The sequence below is a fragment of the Ammospiza caudacuta genome, chromosome 4, assembly GCF_027887145.1.
Source record: "Ammospiza caudacuta isolate bAmmCau1 chromosome 4, bAmmCau1.pri, whole genome shotgun sequence".
Lineage (NCBI taxonomy): Eukaryota > Metazoa > Chordata > Aves > Passeriformes > Passerellidae > Ammospiza > Ammospiza caudacuta.
In genome coordinates this window covers 57,947,483-57,963,744 of record NC_080596.1, presented here as the reverse complement: position 1 = coordinate 57,963,744, position 16,262 = coordinate 57,947,483, and the positions used below count along the sequence as shown (strand labels likewise).

Below are 16,262 nucleotides of genomic sequence, written 5' to 3'. Positions count from 1 at the left end.
GATGCTGCTGCATATTGTTTACATCAGAGGCAATGTAAATAAAAAAAATTTTTAATACACGCTGAAACTTAAGACGGGTTTTTATCTGCAGACTACAAATTGAATAAAAAACCCAAGAAATCAAGGAATGAAGATAAATTACTGTAGCATACAAAGTAAAGAACCCACTAAGTCTTTTTTCCAAAGGATCATCACACACCAACACTGAGATAAATCAAAGGCACAAATTGTGTTTCAGCAGGGAGAAGCCTAACCTGTGACTTCACAGAGAAATGATGCCCTATTGTAAATGCTGGTTCACCAATGAGGGGAGAGAACGATGCATCTGACTCCATCTTATCAGAAGGCTAATTTAATACTTTATTATACTATATTATAATAAAGAATACTATACTATACTAAAGAATACAGAATGCTAAAAGGATAATAATGAAAACTCGTGACTCTTTCCAGAGTCCTGACACAGCTTGGCCCTGACTGGCCGAAGAGTGAAAACAACTCACAGCAGAATCCAATGAAACAATCACCTGGTGGGTAAACAATCTCCAAACACATTCCACATGAGCACAACACAGGAGAAGCAAATGAGATAAGAATTGTTTTCCTTTTCTGAGTCCTCTCTCCCTGCCTTACATCTTTTCAGGACAAAACCCTGGGCAAAGGAATTTTTTCAGAGAACGTGAATGCTACAATGCCCCTTCAGCCAACATCCCTGAGGCCTCAGAGTGGTCAGAGGTGAAGAACTGTCACCCCACAGAAAGACCCAGGCAAAGCCTGCATGAACCAGCAGAAAGCACCACTGTGAGCCTGACACCTTGGTTATTCCACCCCTGGAGCTGAGTAGCACTTGCACAATTTAGCAGCAATCATACCAAGTGTTTTGCAGTGGCATTTGTTACAGGCTTGAAAGCACCAAAGAAAAACCATGACTCAGGAAAATGAGGTAAGAAGCAGGCTCTCACAGTTAATGTGGTAATTTAATGCACAATAATCTCAGCTCATAATCACATATTTGAATTAAAATGAACCTTCAAGACAACAAATATTCTAAGAAATCTGCATTTTTAGCACAGAAACTAATGGAACTCAAAATTGCCACTAAATTGCAGAACTGGAAAATCCTGTTTTCCTCACTGTAGGTGAAAACAGAAAAAATGTGAACTTATTCTGAGGAACGTGACTATACAGTAGGAATTGCAAAAGAGAAAATATTTTGGGCAAAATAATGAGAGAAGTCTTCATATACATTGGAAAATAAAGCTTCAGGACAGAAAAGGAGCCAAACTCCAAACCTGAAAACGGGAAGTCATAAACTTATTTTCAGCTTCATCTAAAGGTGTCACTATCCAGCCAAAGTGGAAGCATGGAACCAATCAATTTCACAATTCATCTCCACAATGTTACATAGAACTTTCCTTATTATTTACTCATAAAAGTAAAAAAGAAGAAAATGGTATGCCAATAATATAAGTAACTGAATTAATTCAAGCTTCACAAGTAACTTTTTCCTCTTTGCAACTTTGTAAAAAAAAAACCAAAAAAACCGACCAAACAATCCAGGCTACCTAAGAAACCATGGAGCCTCAATTTTTTTAATGTTCTGCAGCACTGCCATGTTTTTCTCTTTTCTTGAAGAGAAGAGAATTGACTAGAGTCAATTTTACAGCTGTTCACAGACACACAAGTGTTGATGCAGTGTGAGGATTAGAGAAAACACAAGCAACAGAACAAATAAGATATCCAAACAAGAAGCCTTCAGATCTGTATTGGCTTTCCCTGTTTATACAGAGGTGCTCACATGCCTCTAAGGAAAAGCAGATCCTTTCAACCAAGAATATTTCATGGGAGGCTTTCTTATTCTTTACCCCTTTCATGAAAGCTTGGTTATAAATGTCGGTGTTTCACAGTTCTCAGCTTTATTACACAGACCTCCCCTTTGCTGCAACCATGTCTGCAGGAAACTTACCCTACTGATTTCTCATTGAATAAAATTGTTATTCCACCAAAGGTTACCCAGTTTGGGGGGGGGGGAAAAATGCATCATTTAAACATTGCAAATGTCATGTTCTCTTCTTTCTACAAGCACATTATTAAATGGCCATGTTGGGCAGGAAGGAGTAAAAACCAGTAACCCCAGCTACAGTTTTAGGCAGATGATGTGATATGGATTGTAACCTGAAGCACTGCTAGGCTTCATTCACTGCTAGGTGACATTTTGGTATCATTTTCTTCATGATATAAAGAAACAGTAAGCTGAAAACCATATTGATTATAAATATTAATTATATTGATTAAATAAGGCAGGAGGGGAAGAAAACAGAAATGAGGAGGAGCCTAAGGAAACAGCAGAACTTGCATTTTCTCAACTCTTGAAGCTGAGATTTGCAGTATCATTCAATTACTTGGTTTTCTCCTACTGTGTTTCTTTTAGGTTTTAATTTCTATTCAAGTGATTAAACATTGCAGTTCTTTAAAAGCCATTTTACAAACCTTTCCATTACTCAAGAGGCTGTACAAAACAGTATTAAAAAACAAGATGAAAAAGTGGGAAGAGCCAACAAATGGATTAAATAAGGAATGGATTTTAATCCTATTTTAACTTTCATGTCCGGTGAACAAAGAAAAAACTATCAGCTTTGGGCCTGGCAACTGCTGTATCAATGCCTGCTACCAGCATTAGCACTGAATCCATCTGTGACTGTGGAACAGTTCAAGGACTTGAACAATATTATAACAGCCTTTAATTTTCACCTGCAACTCTATGATTAAGTTTAATAAAACTGTGGTCTACACTGACTCACATTCTTGCGTCACCAATGAACATTTGTAGCACCAGACACATAACATGCCCATCTTGTATGTGGAAAATTAAGGTAACATTGCACAGCACTCCCTTATTGCAAAGCACTGCAATACAGAAGAACATTCTGAGAACAAAGCTGTGTTTGTAAAGCACATGGAGATTCTTGGATAAAAGATATTATAATTAAAAATTAAATTACTCCAAACTAGTGGGAGGCTTTTTGCACCTTTCCCTAACAGAGCTCACACCCCCACACACAGCACCACCACTATAATGCTCCTGCACAGACAGAATCTAAGCTAATTCCAAAGTTCACCCTGCCTGAAGTTACAAATCTGAAACTCCTGCAGCTAAGGAAATTCAGCTCTTTCATGTAACTAAGACTGAAACACACTAAATCTGAAGCTTTCAGCCTCAGTTAGATCAGGAATCAATGTGGTAACCCTTCAGTGAGCTTAAAATGTATTGCCACCATTACCTTTTTATAATTTCAAACAAATACCTACACAAAAAAAATAATGAATAAGCAGTAAGTTACTGAGACATTCAGATAAAAAAAAATTGTGAGCACCTGTTCACAAGATTTTTCTTATCATCTGGCACTTTTATTACTTGTGAGTCAAGTTAAAAAAGCCCAGAAAGCTTTGCTGAAATATTTTTCATGTATACAACAGTCATTTCATACAACAGAAGAGCTGTATTTCACATTTTAAAGCCCACTGCATCTGAAAACCCACACACACATTGTAATGGTCTCTACCCTGAAAGTAAAAAGGTTTTAAGGTGGCACTGACATCAACAATTTATTGCACAGCTACTCAGATGTATGTTATGTTTTGTCCTAAAAAGGCACAACTCTAAAATGAGACTCCTAGCATTACTGAACATGGGGAGGACAGCAATAACCATAAAAATAAAAGTTAAACACACCAGCTGTTGCATAATTTGGAAGCATCAAAAGTTATCACTTATTTGCTTTTATCATCAAAAGAGATGTCTGGAAATAAAGCAACTTCAGAATCAGTTCACTGAAGACCTCACAGGCAAGTGCAAGGGAATGGGGAAGTTGATCTTGCACACTTTTACTGGAATCACAGAGTGGTTTGGGTTGGAAGAGACCTTTAAAGATCATCTAGCCCAATCCCTTTGCAATGAGGGGGGAGTATCTTCAACTAGATCAGATTGCTCAGACCCCATCCAACCTGGCCTAGAGTATTTCCAAGCATGGGGGCATCCACAGCTTCCCTGGATAACCTGCTCACCACCCTCACAGTACCTATTCCTTATCTACAACCCAAATCAAAGCTCTTTTAGCTTAGGCCATGACCCCTTCTCCTGTTAAAAAGTCTGTCCCCATTGTTCCTCACAGCTCCCTCCTGTACTGGAGAGCTGCCATGAGGTGTCCCTGGAGCTTTCTCTTCTCCAGCCTGAGCAGCCCCAGCTCCCTCAGCCTGTCCCATCAAAGGATGCTCCAGCCCTCTGAGCACCTTTGTGGCCTCCTCTGGACTCACTCCAGGTTCCTGTCCTCCCTGTGTTGGGGCCCCAGAGCTGCCCAGAGCATTCCAGGGTGGCACCTCTCACAGGAGAGGAGCAGAAGCTCAAAGCCAGAGCAATGAGCTGCCCACATCAGGGTACCTGGGCAGTAATGGCTACAGATGGCACACATTCAGGTAACTCCACTGGATACCTGGTTATGAAGCATCCTTCCACAGTGGCAAGTGTTCATAAATCCATGATTGACAAGGGCAGTCAAGATGCCAAAAATCAGAAAATCCACCCAAACCAGAAGATGATTGACATCAGTCAGCTGGTAAGACTTCACCATGTAAAACGGTGGCAGTTCTAACCAGCCTTTTTTCCCCCCATCCTATTTAACATCCAAAATTTGCAGAACAACCTTCAGCTTTTACACAGCCAAGTTTTGGGCAGACAGTCTCCTTCCTTTCTTTTCTGGTTAGGCAAAACAGGAGATCTGCCTGTCTTTATAATCTCTATTGGCAAGAGAAACCTACCCTGAAAAAAGCTAAAGCATCCCTTCCCAACAGCCTTCTAAATGTTGCATACAACAGGAAAAATAAGCTGCTGTGCTGAATACAGAACTAAAAAAACCCCAACCAAACCCATATATGTCTTTTACAATTACATAACATTACATTCTGTCTCTAAAAAAAAAAAAAAAAAACAAACAAACCACAGAAAAGAAACAAATGAACAAAATAAGCACAAAAAACACCTGGCAGATTTTACAAATATTATCTCCCTTTGCCATCTAAATAGGAAAGACAAGTAGTAAAAACCAGCAATTGTTTCAAAACATGTAGTTTTGAACATATGAACACTTGACAGAATCTCCAAACAAGCTGGGTTGGAAGGGATCTTTAAAGGACATCTGGTCCAACCCCCCTGCCGTGGGCAGGGGCATCTTTCACTGGATCTGCTTGCTCAATAGATTTCCCTATTTTAAGCATTAAATTCTCTCCTAGCCTTGACTGGGTCTCTCGTGCTTTTTTAGAGCGTATTATTGCTGCCAGTGGTTGCATAAGAGAATTACTGAGATTTTCAGAAATGCCAGCAGAAGTAAAAATCACAACCTTAGGAACAACACAGAAATTCAATTATCTGCAACTATTCCCAGAGACATTATTTTTCACAAGCAATAACCTGGAAATATCTTTAAATTAAAGACCCACCCTCTAAAGCAAAATACATTTTTTTAAATGGAGTTATGTATTTGTACATCTTCAAGTATTTTGAAATATACAACTCACTTCCTACAACATATGGTAGATAAAAACCCAGACAAGTAATATAAGGGCCTGGTGCATCCGTAAAGTTCCTTCCAGCTTCTGCTTAAAAAAAAAAGAAAGATCAGTTTAAAAAACAAAGAGAAAGATCAGTCAGGCTGCAAGCAGAGTTGTGCTGAGTGTGAGCAGGCCCTCTAGCAGGGAGATTATGTGATTATTTTGGGATGCCGCAGTCATGTGGCTGCACAGCAAAGCTTTTGTGGGAAACATGACACAATCCCAGTGCACTCCAACTGCTGCCAGCAGTGCCCGAGTGCATTTCCCTCCAACACAGCCACGGCAAAGGAATTACAGATTCCAGGGCTATGGCCTCAACTAATCAGGGATTCTTTATTCCCTCTTGCAGTAAATTTAGAGGCTCTCCTCTCATTTTTCACTGGGTATCACTTCATGATTATCTACCCCAAAAGGCATCTCCCTGGGTACTGCATTTATTCAGTGTTAGTCCTTCTGCCAGACAGGTATGTTTCTCAAACACTGTCATATAGTCTCACATTGTACTTTTCAGAAAAACATCAGACTTGCTAAAAATATTTCACTGGATTACATCTCAAAGACCAACACTGTTTAACTAATTCTGCCTCTCAAGCTGTCAAACTCAGAAGACTTCCACATTCAAGAGCAACAGTTAAATCATATACAAAATACTAGCCTCTAGGTAGGACAACCTCTATAAAAACTGAGCACAAAATTAAGTATGTTAGATGTTAAATAACAGAACACTTTTATAATAGACTGGAAATTCACATATTTACCTCCTATCACATGACTCATCACTAGTTTGCTTTTACCTATAAATATGACATACTCACTGCCAGGTACATGGAGTACTGGAAAACACAATGTAATTACCTGACTTCAGGATAATAGGCATTTGACCATAAAAAAAAATCAAACCTTGTAATTCAATACTTGCATGGGGTATTTCTGCAGCAGGTAAGTTCTCCTTCTAAAAGCTCATACGAGTAACACTCAGCAATCAAAACCAATTCCTGTCCAGCAAAAAACAGCAAAATGCTACTAAACATAAAACCTCATGAAAAGTAACAGAAACAAACAGCCACTCCAGAACACCTGGGAAAGAAAGTCCTATTCCCAGATTCAAATCAACCCATTTAACCACCTCAGGAGTGAGCTTTCCTGTGTCTAGGAACACATTTTACTCATTTGCTGTGGAGCTTTGGCAATCCAAGGGCCCAGCCCAACCACAGCCCTGCTACAACAAAGTTCCTCAGTTCTGGCTGCACAGCCACCAGTGGGGCTCTAGGTTGGAAGTGGAATCAGGAGGGATTTACAAACTGTAATTCTAACATGATATTATTATATTCCAGCCTTTGTCAACTCCTGTAATAAAAGCTTATCATACTGGCAAGATATTTTCTTTGCCCTGTTTGTGTGAGCCAGTCTGAAGGCCAGACACTGCACCAGCTCAACTCTTTCCCTGAAAACTTCCCCAAAATTTTACAATTTTTTTTCTGATAGTTGTTAAAACCACAAGGTGTGCGATTTCCATTTCCTCCCATCACAGACACCATCCCCAGGACATCAAGGCTTTGCTGGTATACCTGGCTGAACTCAGTGCCTGTCTGAGTGCAGCAGCTCAGAATAGCACAGGGGGTGAGGCAGAGTTTAATTCATGCTCCACTACAGCTGAACACAGCAGCAGCAATTCCCTTTTTTTCCTTGGAACACACTAAATGAGCCAAGCTGTAACATGCAACTCGTTAATGACTTCAGAAGTTAAATCCTTTCAAGTTAAAAATATGCAACAAAAGGCATGTTAATATTTTGACCTGTCTACAATAAACCCCAAACTAATAAAACTATTTTTAAAACGAACTCATGCAGTTGGGTTTTTTCCCCAGTAAGCTGAAATAATTGAGAGGGGAGAAGAAAATACCAGGTAGGATGAAAACCAAGATTGCTGCATTTTGAGAGAAGAGACCACATTTATTGATGCATCATTAAATACAAAGGTTCCCTTAATGTTTTTAGGATTGACTCTTAAATCTAAAATTTTTCATACGCTTTGCAACTGATTCTCACACTATCTTAATTCTTACACTTTCTAAGATTTTTATCCCACTATAATTACATGAGCAAACTAAAGCTTCTTTATATCACCTCCTGACTTGCTGCTAGTACCTTCCTAAGGTGTCAAATAGAGTTTAGGTACTTACTGAGCATTTCAAAGGCTTTCAACTTAGAGTACAACATCCAAATCCACTGACATGACATTTTGTAAAACTCCTCCTGAACTGAAATACAAATCTGAAGACACAGCCTCTCAAAGCAGGTCACCACGGAGTCTCAGGCAGAGCTCTTGGAGAGAGGAAGAACTAATGCTGACTGATGCCATAAATACCATTTTGAAAGAGAAAGACAAAGAACAGGTGGGACAATCTGCTGGACAATCTAAGCTGTTTTTCAGGGTTGGTGATTAATATTCTTCTCAGCATCCTAAGATGCTCTCATTATACACATATTGAAAAAAATAATGACAGCAATAATAAATCTGCCAGACATTACAGACTGAGAAGTGAATTTTTTTCATCAATATGTAAAAGGTATCTATAGTAAACAGGTGAGACAGATGACAAATGTTTATGGTGTTGTTTAGCTATTATGGACTCATTTGATGAGCAGATCAGTCCTGTGTGATTCTCAGCCGTTCCCACAGCTCACTAGAGCTTTACAACTACCCTGTTTGCCAACCAGCATAAAACTAAACCAAACAAATTTATTTCAGACTTCCTTTTCTCACTTTCAGTAACTTCTCTTGACTTTGCTTCTGCCAGATTGATTCAGCTATTTAATTCCTGGACTTCATGGCTATAGAACTGCATTTACACCTTGTAAACATAGAATTTTAACATCTCTGAGTATCTTTAGTTATGCTGATATGTAGCAACATGATACAAGTCTCCCAAGCAGAAACTGATGAAGCTGCATCTGGTTAATTTTACAGGGAATTTGAACGGAACACTAAAATGCATCAAGTATTCTATTTATCCCAGGTGATAAAGTACTGAACGAACTGCATTCTGCATTAAACATTTATTTGAAGAGCTAATAATTTTATTTACTATTGCACCTGCTTACCAACTTCAACTTTTCATTTTTCCCATATTAAAGTCAAAGGTCTGATACATCTGTTTATAGCTTAATGCATTTGCTTACCCATGCATAAAAAGAGCTCTACAGTCAGATTATATTAATTTGCTCACAAGACACAGTCTGTAATTAATAATTCCCTACTCTGACAAGTCAATACAGCAATCTCCTATTCTGTAACACTCACTCTGTAAATACACATTACAAAGACACAGCATTCTAAAGAAACAAACTCCAAATCCTCAAGCACAGTCTCTCCAATAGTTTGTTTACTCACTCAGCTGAACACAAAACAGTCTGACAGTCACCAAGTGACATCTGCTCACTACATAAAGCTTTGAAAAAGCAAGAGCAGATACCACTAGCATCAACTTCCTCACAAGAAACCAAAACAAACTGAAACCAAATTAATAAGCTTCACTTTGCTGTTTTCTTTCCACAGAACTTAGTTTAAAAACCTGTCTTATACCGTCAACACCACCACCTGATCAGGGCTAGGGCTGGGGAGCACAAAACAAGTGATTGCCCATACTGGTTTCTATCCCATGGCAGGCATCCTAACCAGCTACACCAACCCCCTTAAGCATGCTTAAACATCCTTTACCTTGCAACTCTGCAGGTAAATCCCTGCCTCTGAGCAGCAGACTGCATCATCTTACTTCACAGAACAGGCCTGGCCTCATATTCATCCTCAATTTGCTTTTTGAGCCTATTCAGTGCAAGTCATGCAGTGAGGGAGTTTGAAGTGAGTTGATTCCAGAGAGCTGCTGAACACCCACCTGGCACTAACCCACTACCCTCTCCCATGGGATGAAGTGAAAAAGAGAAGGAAGCTAAAGAGACCCATGGATCAAGATGATGACAGTTTAATACCTGCAGAAAGGAATTCATTCCCTGAAGAGATGTCCAGCAGCCTCCTGGGAAGAGGAGCCTCAGCACAGCTAACACTGGACTGTGAAGACAAGTATCATAGGCAGAAACACTCTCTCCCTTGTTCCTCTTTTCCCTGAGTTTTCACTGGTGAGCACAGCATCATATGGCATGGCATAAAACATATAACAGTACCATGGCATATAACATGTAATACCCCTTTGGGCAGCTGAGGTCAGCTGTGGGCCAGCACTGCTTTAGCCACCAGTGTGGGACACAGCCCCACAACTGCTCTGCAAACAGAAAACTTCACAATACCACCCCAGCCAGACCCAGCACAGTGTTATTTCTACATTTCTCTGAGATTCCAACTGTAAGACTTCTTTTTTCAGTCCCAGGATCCTGGCTACAAAATGACTTCCCATTACTATCCCAAAACACAAAAGAACAGGACAGGGACCTTTAAAAGGGTCTCCCCACTACATTGTCAGACACTTTTTTAAAATGCTCATTGTGCATAACTTTCTTAGTTAGAAGTCAGTGACAGATTCTTGAAGTCACTTCACATCCTGCCCACCACAGAGCAGAGGACCATGAATGGCAGAGGCAGGCATGAGACAGAAAGGCTCACAGGAGTGCACTGTGACTTGCAACATGTGGGGTTTGTTTTGCTGGAGGAGTTGTTGCTTGGTTAGCTTAAAAAAACACCCACAAAACCACACAGCAAATTCATCAGAAGGCCCATAGGTATTACTACGCAGAAAGTAGAAGAGGAAAACATCTCTTTTTTCTCTTTTCTTTTTGTTTTTTTTTTAATCTTTATGCTGCTTCTTTGGGCAGCAAGGGTACCTCAAATGTGTATTAATATGGTTGCCCTGGTGCTCATTAGTGCTCCACTCAAAATGCTGCCAACAGTTCGCACAAGCATTTCTTGGCTGGAGGAGGTAAATATTTGACAGGCTGATGTACAGCCAGTCTTACTTGGTTAAGCACAGGTTACTCAAAACCACGTTGTTATTCACATTCAATTACCCCAAATGCAATTACTGTCTCTAAGGACCTGGTGAATAGCAGATATTCCAGATACTGTGTTCAGTACTGAAGCCATGTGTTAATGCTTGCTTCATGAGAGAAGGAATGCAGAGAATCAACCATCTGGAATATTCAAATTCAGAGTTCTGCATATATTTTAAAGAGTCACTTTATTGTGACTGTCTCCATAAGTCAAGGGAAAAAATTTAAAACAAAACTTGGAAGACTTTAGGCACCATCTAAGATCAGTATTGATGAACACTACTACAAATCTGGGAGACATTCAAATCTCAAATGAATCACACTATTACTAATATTCAAGCTAAACCACAATATTTACATTCAAGATTTTGCAATCAGCTGCCATATAGCTAATTCTCAGGATTTTTCATTAAAGTGGATTTGGAAGAGAACTCTTCAATCCAAACTGACAATTATCTGCTACATAAACTAACAAACTTTAGGCAGGTTTCATTATGATGGGCACTAAAGATGATGAACAGGCAGAGGCTCTTGCTTTTTTATAGTGTACCTTTGAATCTTTTGTTTTCTTCCACACAACTGTAAAACCCCAAAGAAGACAAACTATAAGATGACAGGACATCATTCTAAATCAACTTTGTCAGGATGCTTTTTCTTTGTTAAATTCTGCTTAGCTAATGACAACCTATTCCCCACCATTTCTTCCTTGAGCCATTACCATAATAAAACTTGGTGACATTTAGCACCAAGGAAACCCATCTGCTAACACATGGACAGCTAGTATCTTTGACAACCTAATTTTCATCAAGGACAGGAGAAGAAATGATCTCTTGCTAACACTACATCTATCACAAATGAGATCAGCCTGTGCTTTTCATTATTCGACATGGATTACATTTGGAAGGGAAAATATACTGCTGCATTAATGCATCTCACTGTGCAAAACATCATCTGCAGTTGTACAAGTTTCAAGGCAGAAAGAAGTACATAAGGGAAAGGGATTTCTTCAGGGAAATCAGGAAATGACTGAAGGATGACTCAAACTGACGAACTCAGATTTATAACTTTCTTATGTATAAATTAGAATAGACAATTCAAATTTCAGTTGTATGTTTAAACATCTGGAAGAAATGAAGACTACACATTGTAGCCTGTAACAATTGGTCATCATCCTAGCACTGTATGTTTACAAACTCCAAAGGTACTATAGAGGTTACAGTAGAAGAGACAAATCTTCAAGAAGTGATAGCAAAGCCCCAGAGCTGAGTCTGTATATACAAAGATAAGAGCTATCTAAATTCCATATGGTTCTATAGAGAAAACAAAAACAAACATATTAAGAAGTGAAAGAAAACGGATCTATTGCACATTCTGACATACTGCTACCATAGGAGGCCAAGCACCCCATCCTGCCTCACCCAGCTCTGGGGCAGGGGCAGTGCCAAGCTCCCCTTCACATCCACTGAGTATCCTGTGCCTCCCACAAGAACATCACATGCAGTAAGAACAAAACAAAACTACAAAGGAACAACAAAATAAAAACAAAAAAAAAAAAAAAAAAAAAAAAAAAACACCAACCTTCATAAAATACCAGCAAATCTAGGAAACACAAAAGGATGAAAGATTTCACATCTCCCTCCTCAGCTCCATGCATAAATCCCTGAGTATATCTACAAGGAACATGTTAACTGAATAAATTTATTCATGTTACCATAGATTTTAGAATAGTTATGATTTAAGAAGCAAGATTTTCTTTCACCTCATGCATCAATACCATTATTAGCATACTTCAATTACAGAATTCTCTGCAGCTCATTTTCAAGGTATCAAGTATTCAGTATTTGAGAATACTGACCTAAGTCCTGGGTATACTGAAACAGAGCAAATAAAGTATGGTCATACAGAATCAGTGCAAGTGATTAACAGCTTATTTTGTTTGCAGGTTGCTGTATCCTGTGGCCTCTACATAAGCTGCTGCTGAACTTCCAGATCACCCTTTAATAAGTTTAACCTTGCATTTCAGTGCACTGTGCCAGAACTCACAATGAGGCAAGTAAAAAACTGTGCTGCTTTATAAATCAGTTCTTCATGGACAACAGTGGCAATAAAAGCCCACTAAGAAAACTGATGTGAGGAAAAATGCATTTTAAAAAGCCCAAACACCTCTAAATCCCCTTTAAAGGGACCACAGACAACACAAATTCATATTACTCAGTTTAGTTCAACTTCAGGATCATCCTTCATGCCTATTCACAAGAAAAAGCCTAAATAAAGAATGGTTGAGATCTCTTCTATCTTCTCTCATGGCCTCAGTAGACACCAAAGAACACAAAGCACATGTACACAAAATCCCTTTACCTCTTTTCACAGAAAAAAATATAAGAGAAAGGGATAGCTGAAGAAAATATGATGTATTCAAGAAGCATACAGAAGGAAAAGAAACCCTAACTAACTTCTGATGAAAAGATTTTCTGTTCTCGTGAAGCCTCTGAACTAACATTCACTTCACCACTCTGGTCTTTTTCCATCTTGACAAGGGACTTGCTTTAGTGGCTGACACTCCACAAAAACCCCCAGAATAAAGGAGATGTATCAGGATGGTAAATGTCATTAAAGTAAAATAGAAGGATGAGAGATAAAGCAGGAAAATATTTCTAGCCAATTTTAGTACTAAATTATTTTAGCAAAATTTTCCATTCTTTAAGTCACCAACTGTTTTGAATTCTTCCTTACATATCTTATCCCTTCTCTTACACAACTGTTTCTCTAGATGAGCAAAATACAAAAGGTTAAAAAGAAATTTAGTATCTTTAGTGTCCTGAAAAAGAAATTGACACATATTAAAAAAAAAAGGCACCACAAAAAAACCAAAAACAAAACCCTATGCTGTCCTACTTGGAATTTCCTTTAGTCCAGTAACCAGAGTTCTTACTCCCTATTTGAAATGATCCTTGTGCCAGCAGGGTACAGAAAAGCAGATCTGAGCAATTTTTAAACAAATATACTCTAGACTTGTACTTCCAAAGTTATAACTACATTAAACACTGGCAATTTTTATGAATGACATCACTGTCAGACTTGATTTATATTCTAGAAACCTAGTAGTTATGGACATGCAAATAATTTCACTTATTCAAGTATGTACACAAATCTGGAATTATATGTACTAGGCATACAGAATTCTATGACAATCACTTGAAGGTTCAAAACAAGAATATTCAACGTTGTTGCTCTACTTTCTGATGTCTGTAAAATACATGTTCCTCACTGAAGAATTAAATACTCTCCTGTCTCATATTCTTACATAATTACCAGACAATAATTACCAGAGTTTATTAGAATTTAGTTTTTTTCCTAAATGTACTTTTAAACTAGCAAATGCTGGCAGTGACTTTTTTGTGCATGTTCTCACTGAATAGCATGTCAAATATGCCATCTGAGCTTTCAAATTTTTAGCCTTACAGTTTAAATTATTGGCCTGCAAAAGCCTCCATGTGGATTTATAAGTGCTGTCTGAAGAATTCACTTGAGCAGCTTTAAAATACTCAGGAGACAGCACAACATCTGTCCCTGACAAGCTGCTGAAAACCAGGCAGGAAGCCAAGCACTCCCCAAAGTTCCAACCCAGCAAAATCAGGCAGTCTTGAACAGCTGCAAAGCAAAGAACTGCTTTTAACATTAAATCAAAGAAATCAAAGCTTGTGATAAGCATGCAGCAGTTGTTCCTTGAAGTCAACCAAAGAAAGAGAGGCACAGCTTAACTTGTCCATATCAACGTATTACAGCTTATTATTATTTTACTGATGAAGTTGTTTGTGTCTCTTAAAATTACATTAGATTTGAAATACAGGGAAGGCTTCACTGCTTTGCAAAACTAAACAAATCCTCCTCTGAGGACTTTAGTATGCAAATTCACAGGAGAAAATAGAGGGAGCAGAACAGTAGAAGAAAGAACACTACAAAATAGACTTTGGATGCTTCTGATCATCTGTTTCATGTCCAGAGCCTTCTCACAGACTTCAACTGCTTTTGGTGGTTTGTTTTGCTCTTAAGGAAACAAGAATAAAAATTGTAACAATTAAAACTACAAAACAGAGTGAAAAAGGCTTGTAAGGTCAAATGGAGATAAGCAGAGGTCCAAAGAGATGAAAGAAAGGTAATTGGTAATTCTGTAAGTGGAATTCAAAAAGGAAGTTCTAAAAGATGCTTGACTCCTGGTGAATACAGAAAGCTAAAAATTAACAAACAAGAAAGCCAGTCTGTTTTATTACGTAAAAGAATGCCAGAATGTTTCAAGAATGTTGTCATTATATTACAAAGGTTCTATATTCATTACATGGCAAGGGTTCCACATTGCCAGAGTTTTGTACCTCCTTGATGTTTCTCGCAGACAGCTCCTCCAGGCACTGACTCTTCCTTGTCCTCACAGCAGCCACTGACTCCAAATCCCCCAACCAACCAATCCACTCTTTTATAACACGCTTCTGACTGGCTACAGCTGTGGCCTGTTAACATCAGGGCTGCTCCTGATCTTCGGTAATTGGCTCAGCTGCAACTCTTTAGGGGATAAGATTACTTTCTGTACCACCTTCATTTACCCATACTGTATCCCCCTACATAAGAAGAGAATAAAATTATCAACTCTTTCAAGATCAAAAAAGAAAACTCTAAAGGCTTTTTCTAGCAATAAGCCACAAGTAACCTGCGTTTGAACATGGTGCATTAAAAAAAAAAACTTAAATCATGAATTCTTGAGCTACAAAGTAAATCTTGAGAAAAACTTCACCTAAACACATGCAGTCCCATGTTTTGGGTCGCTCAAAAGTGTTCATCTATACATCTTTTCTTCTGCATAATAGATTTACCTACATTTTTCCTTTTTCTGCCTTCTTGCAGAAAGCTACCAAATAGTGAAGGTTTGAAGATAAAGAAAAAAATTCTAAGTCACACAACTTTCAACTGCCTTCTGGTTTTATGCATGGTATGCTATATTAGGCTACAGGACAGTCAAGGGATGCTGCACATGGAACATGGAGGCAGGTGAACCAGCTGGGGAGCAGCTCACCACACTGCCCAGGAGGGACAACCCTTAAGCAACAACCTCCTGGTCATGGGGAGGAAAAAAAGCTTCCCCCAGAATGCATTGTTGCCATGTGTTGATTCTTTATATCCCACTGGCCCTTCCCCTTTGTTCCACCCCTGTACCCTCATCTCATTCATTCTGATGTTCTGCCCTTCCCTCTCTAGCCCTATTTAAACCCCTGCTCTGTCTGGGAGAGTTCTTCATTCCTGGAAGCCTTGGGGTAGGACTCAATAAAGACCCTCCTTGGAGCCCCATAAGAAGACTCTGTCCCTGTCCCTTCCTTCTGCATCACTCATGGCTGAAGTCACCCCAGAGCTGGAATCCCTGAGCGAGGGCAAGTTGAGCCTGTGCACCCAGGACATATTTTAAAGACTTCTCTGGGAAGGTCACAGCACTCTGCCACCTCCTCCTGCAGGAAATTAAAGGCTCAGGGCCACTGGGATTGCTGGTGAGCCTGCCCTGTGCTGCAGGCCTTGCACAGCTGGCAGCAGCTCAGCCAGAACAGCTCCCAGAGCCCAGCAAACAGGAGTGCAAAGCAGGAGCCACGTGAGTGACCCTGCTTTCAATGGGCAGG

At 39.2% G+C, this 16,262-nt stretch overlaps 1 protein-coding gene across 4 annotated transcripts in view; it reads right to left on the bottom strand.

Moving 5' to 3' along the window:
- Window positions 1–15,022, bottom strand: part of ZFYVE28 (zinc finger FYVE-type containing 28) — a 113,680-nt gene extending 98,658 nt beyond the window's left edge. For all 4 annotated transcript variants that reach the window (XM_058803372.1, XM_058803373.1, XM_058803375.1 and 1 more), the window contains exon 1: window positions 14,976–15,022. The gene's annotated coding sequence lies outside the window, so the exon portion shown is untranslated. The remainder of the gene's footprint in view (window positions 1–14,975) is intronic.
- Window positions 15,023–16,262: the final 1,240 nt, after the last annotated feature.